The following is a 19,342-nucleotide window of genomic DNA, read 5'->3' as shown; positions in this document are numbered from 1 at the left end:
GGAATTTCTCAACCCATTATATATATATATATATATATATATATATATATATTTAAATACATCTTTCTTTCGTTGGAATTTCTCAACCCATTTTATATATATATATATATATATATATATATATATATATATATATTTAAATACATCTTTCTTTCGTTGGAATTTCTCAACCCATTTTATATATATATATATATATATATATATATATATATATATATATATATATATATATATATATATATATAAAGTGTTAGGACGATTAATCAAAATCGAAATCAGAAAAATTTGAACTTTTGGAGTATCAGAATCAAGATTGGAATGGGAAAAATGTGTTCCTATTTTCCTATGCCCTCCCCCCCCAAAAAAAAGAAACGATTAATTGCCGTTTTTTTTTTTAAATCTGATTTTGTTTAAAAGAAGATCTTCCACTACTGGTTAGTAATGATAAAATACTAAATATTTACTGCTTTTAAACTAATAGTAAAATTAAAATCTATAGATCATTCTTCCACCACCACAATTGAGTTTTTACGTTTGAGAAAATGTCAGCACATTTTACATGTGTTTTGACGGTAATCAAGAAAATAACTCTAGAGTTAAATCTTTAGAGATTTATAAAGTATCGGAATCTGGAAAAATTATTGGCATCATCCCATAACTATATATATATATATATATATATATATATATATATATATATATATATATATATATTTATATATATATAAGCCTTTGTAACTTTTTGCAAATGTATTTCTCCATTAATTCAGCATTCTTACTCTGACGAAATAATTATTTCCATTTCATTATATAACACATACTTCAATATGTTACCGATAGAATTTAGCATTCTGCGTGAAAATAGTATTTCTCGTCTTCTCTTCTATTTCCCTCTGGGTGGGGGGGGCTTTCATTCAAGTCTACACTGTAAATTATCCTTTTCTTCCACACACACACACACACACACACACACACACACACACACACACACACACACACACACACACACACACCGTGACCAAGCAAACAAGTCAGTGTTAATCCTCCCTTATTAATTACATTACAAAATTAAATTCCAGCATAATGCATTTCGATTCATTTGTAACCAAGTCAATCATTTTGCTCTTTTGCTAAATCTAATATATAACAAGTCTGTCTGTTTGTCCCCATATTTTCAAATTCTATCTCCCCCGAAACTAAAAGTTGTAGAGCGGCGCTAGGGGCCTCAAGTGATTGGATTTTTAACGGCCCGTTCTTTTATAGGTTTTAACCGGTTAAAATAGCTTTTAAGGAATAAAAATGGGTCAAAATTGAAAAAGAAAAATCGTTATACATTTTGTATATTCATCTTAGTTTATTTTTAATTCATATGCGTGTCACGTTGGTACAGTGGTAACGTCACCGGCTTTGAATGCTTAAGTTTTGATTTCGGTTTAGATTCTAACTGATAGCATCCACATACTTTTACTTTCGAATTAATGACTATAATAATAAATACGAAATCTAAACAAATTAAAATATCATATTTAAGCGCATATTACGACCGGGCAAAAGAAAGATGGAATTATGAGTGTTGGTCGGCTCATTTTTCCCGGGCAACTCCGGGACACGAGTCTCGCTAGTGTACTATAATATTCTTAAACATTATTATCGTTGCACCATTACCGTGACATACAATGGTTTCAAGTGCTCTGTTTATTTTATTTTATTTTCTTTTTAAATACGTTTCTGGGTGTTACCGGGCATTCCTAACATTCCATTTTATAATTACCTACTTTTCCAGGTATACTGTTGCAAATGACGAAATATTATATACATTCCGTTTACCAGGTATTTATATTTGATTATGCTAACAAAACGTTGTGTCGTACGTCCTGCGAAAAGAATGTGTAAACGGCACAAGTATTTTAGTAATGTTGCGGTTCTGATTTCAGATAAGCTAGATATGTTCAATCATCTGATAAGAGCTTTAATATAGCCAAACATTCTATCCACACGCATATGCTTCGTCTTAATCAGACTCATCGGTATGGCTAGCTAAAACTAAAAACAATATAACGAGTCGCTGTTCTCTATCACCGCACTAAAGTAAATTTCATACGTTTTACACACACACATACACACACACACACTTAACATGTCTGTATAAGCTAAATAATCCATATATATATATATATGCACACACATATATATATATATATATATGAGAGAGCAAATAGTTAATAAAACATGTTAAAAAACACTTTAAAAAAGAGTTAAAATCTGAAAAGGAAACACTTAAGTTGATAGTCCTTAATCCGCGGAGTTTCGAAAAAATACTTTCTTTCTCATCAGAGGGTAGGAATTAGCAAAATGCGGGATCGGATTTTGCATACAAAAGTATTTGATGAAACTGCAAGTAAGTCAAAGATCTTACTTGATAACAAAAAGTGAAGCAGAGGGAATATGGTGAAGAAAAAGGTGATTTCACATGAATGAATTATAATATATCATTATAAGCTCTATCTCCTATTTGGTTTTATCGAGCTTTTACATCTGGTTGAGATTACTTTATAAATATTAATCCTTTGATATATATATATATATATATATATAATATACTTTAGTTTTACCATCTTGGATCATTTTCGTAAATTTAATTGTAATTTATATATATATATATATATATATATATATATATATATATATATATATATATATTAGTGATGGGACGATTCAAATATTTTTCCCGAGTCTTTATAAATCACTGAATATATAACTATAAAGTTAGTTTTTTTTTCTCCTCCGATCACCATAAAAACACATTTTAAATGTGCAGATATTTTCTACAAAAGTAAACCAACAATTGTGTGAGGTACACATTCTAGATATAGTCAGTATATCTTTGGGCATGCTGCTGTATCTTGTCTCCGAATGGTTGGTTGTTTTTGTTTTACGGCATATCAACCCTTTTTAGGTTATTTAATGCCGAATTCTGTAATTTTGAAGAAAAATTTAATAGAATATAATTGTTTTTTTTTTTAAGTCAGTTTCTATTTAACCCATAGTTGGGACCCTAACAAGTACTACCACTCTGGGTCAGAGTGGACCTGGGAGCAATGGCAATTAAGGGGTGACTCCACACTCCCCAAAGTCCGCAAGCTGGGGCGTCACCATCGAATATAGTTTAAGAGTCGTAACCAGGACCTATATATATATATATATATATATATATATACACATACACTAATAACTTTAGTATTAGGCAATACTAGAACAGAAATATACTAATTTATTACATAGCAAATCAGTACTCATAATATATATATATATATATATATATATACACATAAATACATATAAATATACATACCGTACGTATATGTACACATACATATATACATGTATACATTCAAACGCATATATACATATATATATACCTGTATACATACACATGCATATATACATATATATATATATATATATATATATACATACATATACGCATACATGTCCATATACATATATATATATATATATACATACATATACACATACATATGCATACATATATACATCCACATACGTATACACACATACATACATATACACATACATACATATATAAGTTTCCTCCTCATCAGCAGGTTAGATGGGGATTCGGACTTGGCATGCACAGGTTTTCAATTTATATCGTGAACTATTGAGTCACCGTCTTTGACATTTATATATATTTAAACATTGTTGTAAACTTCTGCATAATCATTGTTTTTTTCAAAAGGAATATTAGTTTTTATAAAAGCATATTATGTAAATTGAATTAGAAAGTACCGTGGAATTTTCAGGTGTTTCGTCTCGTTGGTACAGTAGAAACATTGTTTTTGTACACTACGATTATAACTTAGCAGATGTTTGATGGGAAGTTGCCAGCAATATACGGGAAGTTGCCATAGAAATTACTAAGCTTAACAGTGAGTATCGCCAACTTCTTCAAGGACATACCGTCCCAAATGAAGTCAAGGAAAAGCTTCCGCAGCCACGCCCAGCCCCTAACATCATTATAGAAAGAAACCAGAATACAGAACTGAACCACGGTGGTTGAGAATGATAATTCTTTTATTGGTAGGTATTTATTTCCTCACCAAAGGCCAGGATATGACACAAGGTGGGAAGATGGAAATAATTGAGCCAGCACTCCTAAAAAAAGATCATATCGACACTGCAGAAAAATGCTTGAGTGGTCCCATCGGTGCTCTCTGGTGGCGCCTCAGATAGCAAGCAATACTCTTGCTCCATCTGAAAGCAAGGAAACAAGGCCTCTTCAGGCACCAACACTTAATTCCGCTTTTGAATATAAGCGTTGTTGCCAACCACTAGAATACCGAAACATGCTCATGACTGCATAGCAACACATTACTGTTTATGTAACGACAAATTGAAAGTATATATATATAATAGGTGAACGCCCGGCGTTGCTCGGTCGTACAATACATTTAAACGTGATATTTTAATTTATGTAGATTGCGTATGCATTATCATACATATATATATATATATATATATATATATATATATATATATATATATATCGCAGTTAGGCGGGATGACATAGAACGTTTAGTACATCTAAATGGTTACCCATCTTGTAGCGGCCAGGCTCAACATCGCTTAACTTCGGTAATTTAACGGGAACAGGTGTGTGTACACGTTATTATGGCATATATCGTTTTATTCGAATTTTAAATTCCACTTTACTTAATTTTTAATTTTAAATGGAGATTTACAATACTAAGCCTATCTTTATATCAACGTTTAATGACAACTGCCCAACTAGTGCAGTTTAAAAGACTTCGTAATGTCAAATTAAAGTGCAAAAATTGTGTAAAGAAATTGTAAACTGTTATGATCATATGTTTCGAACAAGAAAAAGACGAAGTAGAAGTAATAGCTGAAGTAAAAAAAGATGCTGATGATGAATAAAAATAAAAATAAATGAATAATAATAATAATAATAATAATAATAATAATAATAATGATAATAATAATTATAAAGAGAAAAATAGAAAAAGAAAAAAGAAAAAGAAAGAGAAAAGAAAAGGAAAAAGAAAAAAGAGAAAAGAAATAGGAAAAAGAAAAGAAAAGAAAAAGAAAAGAAAGAAAAAAGAAAAAGGAAAAAGACAAAAAGAAAAAGATTCTTATAATACATTTGTGATTGTCTGTGTTTAGCGAGCACGTGTTAAAAACTTTCTATACAAGAAATAATAGCATTGTAAAAGTGAAATTCCTCAAACCTGAAATAACAAGAGATTTTCGAGATTAAAATCACGTAATAAAATAAGAAACAGATATTCTTTAGCGTTCGTTCAGGCTGTGCGTTCAACGTTGAAATTGCTATCTAAAACTCAAGCATACGGCATAATCACGTTGACACACCGGTTTCCGTTGGATCACCGAAGTTAAGCAACGTTGAACCTGGTCAGTACTAAATGGGTGACCATTTGGAATTTTCAGGTGCTTTATGTGCTCTCCGCTTATCTCGACATTGTTTCCAGTCGTCCCGGTCTTCTTCTTGCCACTGGACTCAAACAGTGCCGATTCAGGAGAGGTGTGGTTAGAGATTGCGCAACCCTTGCCTCACAATTACACATGCTACTGCCCCTGCGAGGTATCCTTTGTCTTTCAAGACTGAACGGAAGCATGGATGGAAAACTCAAGCGTGACAGACCAACCTCAATACAATTGCAAACTTAAGCGTAATAGACCGCTCAACAAAAAAAATATTTTCATCATCATTATCATGTTTTTTTATTTCGTCATTTATGGAAGAGGAACACCTCCTTGGTTCCATTTTACCTATTTTCCACTGACTAGGCGTGGTCAAGTAGGACCCAGTGGGTTGTCGATGCCGTCTTTCTCTCCACCGGATTATTTGGCCTTCTCGAGTTTTCGCATTGCCCCGAGGATCATACTGTCGCTAAATATCTACAGACTATAAGTGAACATCTCGATCGATTGAATGCTTTTATAAGAATAAGATGCTGTTATTCAATTTTCTCCTTTAACGGATGTCACAGACGAAAATACTATTTACACGTCAAGCGTGACAAACCAAATGACGAACAGAGCCGCTTTGAATTGGCATCGACACAATGCATGCAGTTAATTTACGCGTTTATAGATCATAATGTTATTTCGAACGACGAACAAACCGATGGACGCACAGACCACTTATGAATATGCGCGGTCGCACCTTGAACTGTGACAGCTTAACAAACGAAAACATTACAAACCAACGAAAGCGTAACGGATCAAGGAATAGACGGACATATCAACGAACAAAGCGTCACAGAAAAACGAAAGCATAACAGACAAGAAAGGCCTCACAGATAACGAATAGACAGATGTAGCGATGAATAGCGTCACAGACCAACGAAAGCGTTAACAGGCTAAGGGAAGCTTCACAGACCAACAGAAACGTTGAAGACCAACGAAAGCGTTAACAGACAATAGAAAGCGATAACAGACTAACGGAATTACCACAAACCAACGTGTCACAGACACACAAATAGGTAGACATACAGATAAACGGTGTTTCACAGACTAACGAAAGCGTCACAGGTCGATTCAACTGTCACAGACCAAATAAAGCGTCACAAACCAACGAAACCATCACGTATAATGTAAGTGTAACAGACCAATGAATAGACATACATACAGAGCTTCACATACCAAAAATACGGCATAATCACGTTGACATAATGGTTCTCGCTAGATCTTCAAAGTAAAGCAACGTTGAGCCTGGTCAGTACCAGATAGGTAACCAATTTGGGAATACCAAGCGCTGTATGCAAGGGGCCGTCTAAACCTCCCTGCAAGAGTTGCAAAAAGTCAGCTCCTCTACCGATAATATACATGCGACTGGAAACTGCTTATGAATTTTATACTCCCATGAAACTTCCTCCTTTGGATGAAGCCGATTAAACCCACATTAGGTTAGTACCGCATTTTTATTAGTCTCGTGCAAGCTACTCTATAAGTCGGTCGGTCGGTCGGTCCATAACACTTTTGTTCTTGGCCTTTTGGCCCAAAGACCCTGCAACACTCTCCCACCCAGATCTTAAATGGTCTTGTGCCTAAATTTGTTTTGTAAATTTGAATTTTGCTTTTAATTTATTTTAATTTTACATTGAATTATTTTGATTGTAATTTTCATTTTCACGAAATAAATTAAATATAAAGATCAAAGTGTAGTATCTGTTCCGGCAGATACTGCAAGCAAAGACCATATGTGGGGGAAACTCCACATATAAGACCTTGGTTAATGTAGGGGCAACCCTTCATACCAATTGTCACTATCCAGCTCCCCTACTCCCCGGGGAGTTGGTCCCCATTTCCCCTTCACTCCTCACTTTAAAAATCGGCCTTGTGCCTAATTTGCTCGGTGGGGGGCAAATAAATATTACCCTTTTCTTGGCCTTTTGGCCAAGATCAAAGTGTAGTATCTGTTCTTACTACATGCTGTACTTATGTTTGTAACTTTGTGATATAAAGTGGGGGATCACTTTTCTGTATTAATTTAATGTAAAATGATCACCCACTTTACAACCAGTCAGTCTCAAAGCCATTCATTCTCCAGATAATTCAAGTTGTTTTTGAAGGATTCCAGTTATTTTTTAAGCATTCAAGTCATTCTTAAGGTCATTCAATTCATCCTTAAGTTCATTAAAGTCATTCTAAGTCATTTACCTTTTATTTATTTAAGTCATTTCAGCCCAATTTTCGGTCATTTTAGTTTATCTTTAAGAATTTCATAAAAATCCAACATTCACGCATTCATTCATTACACGAGAGCACGCGACTAATGGCTATCGGCCTTGTTTTTTTTCACAGACCAACAAAAATGTTACAGACTAACATCAGCGTCACAGAACGACGAATAGGCAATCATACAGAGCTTCACAGACGAACGAATAGACGGATAGTCTCTCATCAAAATGCGTTGACACATCTAAAAAATAAGTTAAACTGAACCGAAAAACGAAATTAAAATAATTTTTTATTCATCGTATTTCGTGGGAAACGGATGTGCTTCTTTCCTGCTGTCTGCTGCACTTCCGGTTTTAATATGTTGGCAGAACAGACATCGTTATTATATAACGAGTGATTTTTCAAAAAGAAATTTAACCCACATCTATCAAAATAAGGGAAGGTAGAGGGAAGGGGGTACTCTATCTTTATCTCGTTAGATCATTCCACCACATATTAAATATGAGGATGCGTAATTGCTTACAAGGCCGATAACTCCAGAATGAAAGTTACATGTATTATATGAATCTACTGGGCGTACTAGTTACCCGTTGGGTCACAACGTTGATCTGAATTATATCAACCTTATTATATATATATATATAAATACACCACAAAACAAACGTTAAAATACTTGAAGGTCCTGGATATGACCTTAAACTATATCCAGTGATGAGGCCCCAGCTTGCGGGCTTTGTGGAGTGTGGAGCCACCCTTTAATTGCCATTGCTCCCAAGTCCACGCTGACCCGGATTGGTATTACCTGTTAGGGTCCCAACTATGGGTTAAATAGAAACCGACTTAAAAAACAAATATACTCTATTAAAAAATTGTTCTTCAAAATCACTGGATTTGGCATTAAATAACCCAAAAGGGTTGATATGCCGTAAAACAAAAACAACCACCCAACCAACGATTATTGATTTGTTCAAATATGGATGTGTTGTCAACTAAAAGTTTCCTAAATTGGAACAGAAAACAGGAATGTTGGTTAATCAAGTGATAAAATATAGCGCTGTTTAGCAATAATAACATAACATCCTTGTATATATAGACAGGTTATACATGCTGAAGATAATCTTATCCGTTTCTATAGCAACGTGTTGCTTCTGACCACTTTCCTATCTATCTGGACACAACATATGGGAGTCTTTCTCTTCTGAGTCCTAAACTAAAACTGTACATACTTCAAACCCGTCTATCTAGTTACATAACTAAACCAACTATTCAGATTTCGACTTTTGTATCAGACGACAGGTTAACATAGATACTAGAAACAAATTAAACTGACGCGTCTAAATTTCTGCAGATTTACCATCCAAGAGCCTGGGAGGTCTCGAATCTAAAGCGAGAAAAACTAGTACTTTGAGGGCTTTGGAAATTAATAATTGTGCTGTGTTCTCCTTCCATGTTTTTTTTTTTTTTTCGAGTTTCTTGCCTGCATTCCAGGCTCATGAATTTTCGGATTCCTTGGGGAATTTGTGATGATATTTGAAGTTTCCCACCTTTTGATGATGGCAACATTTAAAGATCAAACAGGAGAAAGTCTCCGGGGAAATTGAAGCAAAATCGTTGCAGTGTACATAAACTTAGTCGCTTGCTCTCTAAACTCGTAATACCTGTAAAAGTGTTTTACACGTTTGATTAACGTGTGGTTTACAGTACTCTTTAGTTGTGAGCTTTAACTCTATTTGATTAGTAATTAATCATGGAGTTTTCTTTTACTCATCTAATATGTAAAGCAAAGTAAATCTCTGCTTCGATTTTTTTGTCCTCGAAGTATTTCACTCGGCAAAATAATTATTTGGTTCTGAATAGCCACTTCATTTGTTGGTTCGTAAGAGCAATAAAATGTAATTCGATTTATTTTCTTTCCAGAAAATATTTTGACCCAATCGGAATTATATTAATGAGAATGCCATTTTCTCATAGGGTCGTTAGCCTGAATATTCGTGATTATAAAAAAAAGATACTTCTTGTTTTAAAACAAAAACCAAAAATGACGATCAAATTTTGGTTTAGATATAACAACAAACAATACACACACACACACGTATATATAGATAGATATAAGCATATATATATGTCTATATATAGATGTATATATACATAGATATATAAATGTATATATATACATATATATACATGAATATATATATACATGAATATATATATATACATATATATACATGAATATATATACATACATATATATACATGAATATATATACATATATATACATGAATATATATACATATATATATATATATAAGAATATATATACATACATATATATATAAGAATATATATACATACATATATATAAGAATATATATACATACATATATATAAGAATATATATATGGATATATATACATATATATATATATAAGAATATATATATATATGGATATATATACATATATATATATATAAGAATATATATATATGGATATATATACATATATATATATATAAGAATATATATATATGGATATATATACATATATATATATATAAGAATATATATATATAAGAATATATATATATATGGATATATATACATATATATATATATAAGAATATATATATATATGGATATATATACATATATATATATATATATATATATATAAGAATATATATATGGATATATATATATATATATATAAGAATATATATATGGATATATATATATATATATATATAAGAATATATATATGGATATATATATACATATATATATCTAAATACATATGGATATATATACATACAAAGATATCCATGTATATATATATATAAATATACATACATATATATATATATATATATATATATATATATATATATATATATATATATATATATATATATAGAGAGAGAGAGAGAGATAGATGGATAGATAGATGTATATATATGCATACATATATTAACAAACAATTCTAATGCTTTCATATTCCGGTCTTGAGAAAAAGTTTAAGACTAAAGTCAAGTATTACGGTAGAGATGTGCCCCTGATTAAAGAAAAACAAAATGCGATGTTTTTGTAAAGATTAAGTAAAACCATAGCGAATTGTCAAGCACAAAATGGCCGACTTTGTACGAGGGAATGGAAATGTTTTTTCCCCTGCAACCGTTCGTTTGAGGAATTGCATACCAATTAGGTTTCAATTGGGAAATTTAGCTACAGCTTTTACACGAGAGACGAAAAAGTTTGCAGAGCTCACTTTTCATCCATATTTTTTTAGCAATTCAAAATAATTCTCTGGCTATGAGCGCTTTTTTTTTATTTTGTCGTTATGCTGAAGAAATCTGTAACTAATATCTGGATAATTAGATTTCAAACGAAAAGAATTCTTTTTAACTTCATGAATATTTCAATCTTTTGGTTAATAAAATGACTTATTTTTATGATACATTTCTTCTCCCCTATTTATATATTCATAAATACAAATCCACACCCACATATATTTATAACATACTATATCATATACAGATTATATATATATATATATATATATATATATATATATATATATATATATATATATATATATATATAACATATATATTATAATATACATGTTTTATATATATACATATATAGTTTTATATATATATGTGTATATTATATATATATAGTTTTATATACATAATATATGTATATTTTACATTATATATATATGTTTTATAGAACTATATATTATATATTGTTATATAAATATATATATATATATTATATATGTTTAAGATGAATATATATATATGTTTTATATAAATATATATAAATATTATATATGTTTTATATGAATATATATATATTATATATGTTTTATATAAATATTATATATGTTTTATATAAATATATATAAATATTATATATGTTTTATATAAATATATATAAATATTATATATGTTTTATATAAATATATATTATATATACTTTATATACATATATATTATATATATATGTTTTATATACATATATATATATATATATTATATATATATGTTTTATATACATATATTCTATATATATATGTGTTTTATATACATATATATTATATATGTATGTTTTATATACATATATATATATGTTTTATATACATATTATATATGTATGTTTTATATACATATATATATATATGTTTTATATACATATATATATTTTTTATATACATATTATATATGTATGTTTTATATACATATTATATATGTATGTTTTATATACATATTATATATGTATGTTTTATATACATATTATATATGTATGTTTTATATACATATATATTATATATATGTTTTATATACATATATATTATATATATGTTTTATATATATATTATATATGTTTTATATATATATATTATATATGTTTTATATATATAGTATATATGTTTTATATATATTATATATGTTTTATATACATATATATATTATATATATTACATATATGTTTTATATACATATATATAATATATATATATGTTTTATATGCATATATATATTATATATATGTTTTATATACATATATATATTATATATGTGTTTTATATACATATATATTATATATGTATTTTATATACATATATATATTATAAATAGGTTTTATATACATATATATATCATAGTTCTTATATACATATATATTATATATATGTTTTATATACATGTTTATTATATATATGTTTTATATACATATATATACGATATATATGTTTTATATATATATATATATTATATATATATGTTTTGTATGCATATATTATACATATATATAATATATATATGCTTTGTATACATATATTTTTATATATATTATATATATGTTTTGTATACATATATATTATATATATATGTTTTATATACATATATTATATATATATTATATACATATATATATATGGTTTATATACATATATTATATATATGTTTTATATACATATATTATATATATATTATATACATATATATATATGGTTTATATACATATATTATATATATGTTTTATATACATATATTATATATATATGTTTTATATACATATATTATATATGTTTTATATGCATATATTTTTTATATACATATATATATTTTTTATATATATATATATTAAATATATATGTTTTATATGCATAAATATATTATATGTGTTTTATATACATATATATTATATATATTAGTTTTATATACATATATTATATATATACGTTTTATATACATATATATAAGTTTTATATACATATATTATATATATAAGTTTTATATACATATATATATATTATATAAGTTTTATATGCATATATATATTATATATATATGTTTTATATACATATATATATCGTATAAGTTTTATATGCATATATATATTATATATATATATTTTTATATACATATATATATTATATAGGTTTTATATACATATATATATGATATATGTATTTTATATATAAATTATATATATCGGTTTTATATACATATATATAGAGAAGAATATTTGGCTGAAGAGAGCTTGATAAGGATACCTTAAACGGGCCTTATTATCGGGCTTGAAATCGACGGTACCAATGATCTGTCTCAACTAACAAGTTTCTGTACACAAAATATAAATACGCTCTTACATTTCGGATTTTCCTTTTAATTAAGCACTCTGCTGGAATTCATTTTCAAACAAAAAAACTAATCATATATATATATATATATATATATATATATATATTATATATATATATATTATATGTTTTATATAAATATACATATTATATATATGTTTTATATAAATATATATATATATATATTATATGTTTAATATAATATATGTATAGATATATATATATGTTTATATAAATAGTGCGTGAAATTAAGTATATGTTATAGATATATGTGTTATATATATGTTATATCTAGTGGGTGAAATTAAGTGTATTTGATAGATATATATGTTATATATATATATATGTTATATATATAACATATATATTATATATATATTATATATATTATATATATATATCATATTATATATATTATATATATATTATATTATGTATATAAATATATATTTACATACTAGCCGAATCCGGTAACCGGCGTTGCCCAGTGGAAGCATGACACTTCCCTCGTAAAAAATTAAACTACGGTAATTGCTGGTGGACACTACCGTCCCTGGACAGTTGCAGACACTGGCATCTGTGGCTAAAATAAAATAATCTGGAATCCACTTTGAAACCTACGGTACTTTAGTCTAGAGAGGGATTTCTGCAACCAAAGTATTATATAAAAGATATACTTTTTATTATATTATATATAATATATATATATATATATATATATATATATTATATAAACATTACATTATATATATTATATGTGCATTATATTTAATATATATACATTATATATATTATATATGCACAATATATATGTATAATATATGCATATAATATATGTATAGTGCATACCTAAGTTGATTCGTATAATTTCTGTTAAACTGAGTATTTTCAATGGCCTACACTAGTTGTCTTTAGAAACGGAAGTAACTTCATTTAAGCTGTGAGAGTTATTTCCCCTTGAAGTAATCCTCCCGTTTAATTCTCATACACGAAAATTGATGTATTTTTATACTTTCATAAATCCAACAGGAAATAGTTAATAAAACAAGAGGAAATAGTTAATAAACCTTTGAAAAGGAGTTAAAACATTTAATTTGAAAAGGAAACACTAAATAAGTGGATAGTCCTTTATCACTTTTTTTTCCTCACCCTATTCCCTCTGCTTCACTTTTTGTTATCAAGTAAGATCTTTGAATTACTTGCAGTTTCATCAAATCCCTTTGCATTCAAAACTCTACCCTCTGATGAAAAGGAAAGTATTTCTTCGAAACTCCGCGGTTTAAGGACTATCCACTTATTTAGTATTTCCTTTTCAAATTAAATGTTATTAATTCTTTTTCAAAGTGTTTTTTAACATGTTTTATTAACTTTTTACTCGTATTATAAGCTCTATCACCTATTTGGTTTTATCGAGCTTTTACATCTGGTTGAGATTACTTTATAAATATTAATTCTTTAATATTTATAATATACTTTCGTTTTACCATCTTGGATCATTTTTGTAAATTTAATTGTAATTTATATATATATATATATATATATATATATATATATATATATATATATATATATATATACATATATATTATATACACACATACATACATACATACATACATGTATACATACATACATATATGTTTCCGTTACTATGACGATCAGAATTGGTTAGAAACAAAGCTGGAATTCCGTCAGTTACTCAAATTTTCATTCCATTGTTGTCTGCGAGCACGCCCTGAAGGTGCTAAGATAATTGGTAAATTTATTCATGAACGTATACATAAATATATGATGGTTTCCACTTAGCGCGCAACAATACTTTTCTTAAAATAATTGAACTCATTCTGTATCCTAAAAAAATAACTAAATGCCTTTTTTTATGTTATATTATGTCTAGCACATTTAAATAGCAATTGTGTTAGCCCAGTCTGTAGCGCATTGGATGTTAATCACTAGGGTCCGGATTTCGAATCCTTTTTTAATACTGGATAATTTTGGGGATTTCTGCTACTTTTATTGAAATTGGCGTATCGTTTAGCATTGTGAAATTCCGATGATTGAAGAATTTCTAAGCTTTCAGATTTCTAGCACTTATTGAAGTTTTTAATGGTTAATTAATGAGCTGGCAGACCAAAGTTCAATTCTTATTGTAGTCAGATACTAAGAAAATAGGACTTTATGCCTCCTTTTCTCTCTCTCTCTCTCCTCTCTCCTCTCTCTCTCTCTCTCTCTCTCTCTCTCTCTCTCTCCACACACACACTATATATATATATATATATATATATATATATATATATATATATATATATATATATATATTACTAGCAGGCCGCTCGGTGTTGTCCGGTCGTAAGATACGCTTAAATATGATATTTTAATTTATACAGATCACGTATTTATTATTTACAGAGACAATTCTCCATCGATTATTATATTGAACCTTATGTCTAGTAGTGAGATCACAACTAAAAAATATATATGACTTGGGTGCCATCAGCTAGAATCGATGCATTTACATACGTGCATCCGCGGTATGTTACATTGATAAGCGGAGACCCATCCCTTAGTAAAAAAAAAAAAAAAAAAAAAAAAAAAAAAAGACAAAAGTCAAGTATTCCAGTCAGTGTATATTCCTGAATATAGTGAAAAGCTTAGAATATAATGCGGAATTCCACTTAAAAACAAGGGACTCACATTGTGGCACCAGTTGCATCAAGCAACCGAAACTCTTCAACGCATTCTGGAAGCAACATTGTCTTAGAAATATGAGATTTGATATCTTGGAAGTAAATTCGCTTTGTTTTCTGTTAGCAAAGAAGGCGTTGTGTAATTTTGTAAATATACCAAAAGCCGAGGGGTATCAGTTACACAGGATTCGCTCTTTAGATTGTCGACAAATACTACAAACAACAACAAAACGCACGTGTTAACCATTCTTAATCGGCTGTTTCTTTTAATAGCAGAAATGTTGGCCTATGAAACAGGTGCGATCTCAAGCGAGTTAGAATTAAATAGGCGTCAGAATAACTGTGTGTGTGTGTGTATTATATATATATATATATATATATATATATATATAAAGTGTCTGTGTGTGTGTGTGTCTGTATACATTTCCCCACGCAATAACTCTGTCAATTTTTAGTCTACAGACTCGCAATTTGATACACAGGGTACTGAGATTTGGGAAAATCGACGTGATCGGTTTTTGACCAGAAATTTGGCGATTAAGGGGTCAAAATTCAACGATTTGACATTTGAGAACTCCACCAAACTAATCCGACAATTTTGGGTCTACACACTTGAAATTTTAGATATAGGTTCGTTGGACATGGATATAACTAAATGACTTTAGCTGAGCCCAAAAACAATAAATTCTAAGGGGTCATAATAAGGGTCAAAGTTAAAAAACTGACCGCTTTTTTTTTTTTTGCTCAACATACACCTCCAAATATACGGACAACGCCGGGCACCCATGCTAGTATATATATATATATATATATATATATATATATATATATATATATATATATATAGTTCCTTGTTTTCCAGTTGAATACCGCATTATATTGTAAGTTTTCACTATATTCTTGAATATATATTGACTGTAGTACTTCACTTTTTTTTTTTTACATTGGCATAACCACTTATCAAGCCCCAAAGACGATAATAAGATGATGATAAGGGTTAAGAGTGTACAGCAGTTAATTGGACAATATAGTAATTGTTCGTAATGGAAATTCGGGAAATTTTTTAACTTAAGTGAAACGGCTCATCAAGAACTTGTTTACGTTAGACTTGAAGACGACCATATTGTAGTCAGCCGGAAAGCAGGAAAACGGAAGACAATTCCATAGGCGTGCAGTTCTAAGAAAGAAGCTTTGTTCATGGAATCTACGTTTAGGTTTAGGCACAGATAAAGAGTGGGGGGAATTATTGATAATGTTTTCAGCTAGTCTAGTGTTTCTTGTGAAAGTTGGGCGAGGGGGGACCATAGATTGAAGCTCAATCGAGCACTTGCCATGAAAATAACGATAAAGTAGAGACAAGCTCACAACATATCTCTTCTGTGAGATAGAGGTTGCAGGGAAGAGAAAAGGACATCTCCTACGAGGCTACGAAGTCTATTTTGAACTCTATCAAGGCAGGACAAGTCCTTTCTAGTTACTTTTGTCTATTTTTTTTTTTTTTTTTTACTAAGGGATGGGTCTCTGCTTATCAGTGTAACATACCGTGGATGCACGTATGTGAATGCATGTGAAATGGCGTCGCCGGTAAAGAAAAATTTTTTTGAATAGTTTTTTTTTCTGTACTTCTAATACGTAACAACAAAATCTCACTACTACTGTGTGTGTGTATATATATATATATATATATATATATATATATTTATATATTATATATATACAGTAGATCCTCTGGATACGGGTTTTTCATGTTATGATGTGGAATACGATGTTTTTCCGGACCCTGGTTATGGTGTTCGCCCCGCCTTACGGTGTTATATATAATGTTGTTTGATTATATACATGTGTATTATATACTGTACTGTATTTTGTGACTAATTTTTAGTATATACTGTATAAGATTTTGCTTAATCCCCGCCCTACGGAGATTTCACAGCCATAACAGCCAACAAAAATCCGACTATGGAATAAACTCACTTCGTCTCGAACAAAGGGTGTGGTCATCCAATCAAGCTATAACCCAAGCGGATGTCTCACAAGTAGGAATTGTATATCATCAGGATGATGCCATCTAACATGCTAACGCAGCAAGCAATTAGTAATAGAATTTTCAGAATGTGAAAGATTATATAATTATTTCCACAGTCAATAAACGACGCAGCTCACAAAGGCCACAACACACAACAAACTGAAAGTCCAAGACTCGAGATTCCATAGTCAGATTTCGCCGCGATTTGCTTAATCTGTGCTAGTTAATAGACTTTCTTGAGTGTGGCGCGTTAGCTCATGTGACAGAGTATTCGCTTCGCATGCAGGAGGCTCAGGTTTTGAAACCCAAGTCCGGATATTTCTAACTGATAAGCCCAAATGAAGGCGAAACTCGAGTCTTGTAATTACATTGAGCTTCTTATATAAGGATTGGTATATAAGAAAATATATTTCTACAGAAATATAAATATATATATATATATATGTGTGTGTGTGCGTGTGTGTGTGTGTGCGTGTGTGTGTGTGTGTGTTTTTCACATACTTGAAACCTGAACAGGATAAAAAAAAACAAACACAAGTTAATGATTCTAAATCAGCCATTTTTTTAATAGTATAAAATGTTGAAATGTTTTAAACAGGTGCGATCTAAGCATCGGGATATAACAGCATGCCGTTATTGCAGCATTCTCATTTCCTCTGTGGGCGAGTGCGATCTTTGATATAAAGCAAGGAACAATTATTTTAGCTGCTGCGATGCACTTACAGCAGGCGACTGCCATTCCATCCGATACGATGTGCCAATAACCAAATAAGTCGTAGAGACAATAATAGCTGCTAGAGAGTGGGTTAAGTACCTTGTTGGTAACATTAGTACCAGCGGGTTACCCCATAACACCTATTAATTAATCCCAGTGCAACTGAAACTGAAACAATATTTTGTTCAGACTTTGATCTCGTACTAAGCTGTTATTGTTCAACCACGATATAGCCCAGTCGCCAGCTACTAGCACTTTAGCTCAGTTGATAGAGCAACAGACACCGGTAACTCTGGGGTTCAACTTTCGAAACTCACTAGTTGTAAGAGTTGGAGCAACAATGAAAAACGTATTTGTGGACAAACATTATATATATATATATATATATATATATATATATATATATATATATATATATATATATATATATATATACAGTAGAATTCCGGCATACGGCATTAATTCGTCCCAGTGTTGGGATCGTAAAGTGAAATCACCGTATGGCAGGGACTAAGA

The 19,342-nt window shown here is 29.4% G+C and overlaps 1 protein-coding gene and 1 pseudogene across 4 annotated transcripts in view; one reads left to right on the top strand and one right to left on the bottom strand.

The window, feature by feature from the left end:
- LOC145259207 (neuronal membrane glycoprotein M6-a-like) overlaps nt 1-19,342 on the bottom strand; it is a 1,045,587-nt gene that overhangs the window by 185,241 nt on the left and 841,004 nt on the right. The window lies entirely within an intron of this gene.
- On the top strand, nt 7,441-7,578 carry LOC145259335 (U2 spliceosomal RNA; annotated as a pseudogene).

This window comes from Euprymna scolopes, chromosome 34 (assembly GCF_053919585.1).
Source record: "Euprymna scolopes isolate OS-2025 chromosome 34, ASM5391958v1, whole genome shotgun sequence".
Taxonomy (NCBI): domain Eukaryota; kingdom Metazoa; phylum Mollusca; class Cephalopoda; order Sepiida; family Sepiolidae; genus Euprymna; species Euprymna scolopes.
Note: the sequence above shows the minus strand (reverse complement) of the source record. Positions and strands in the feature narration are given on the sequence as shown.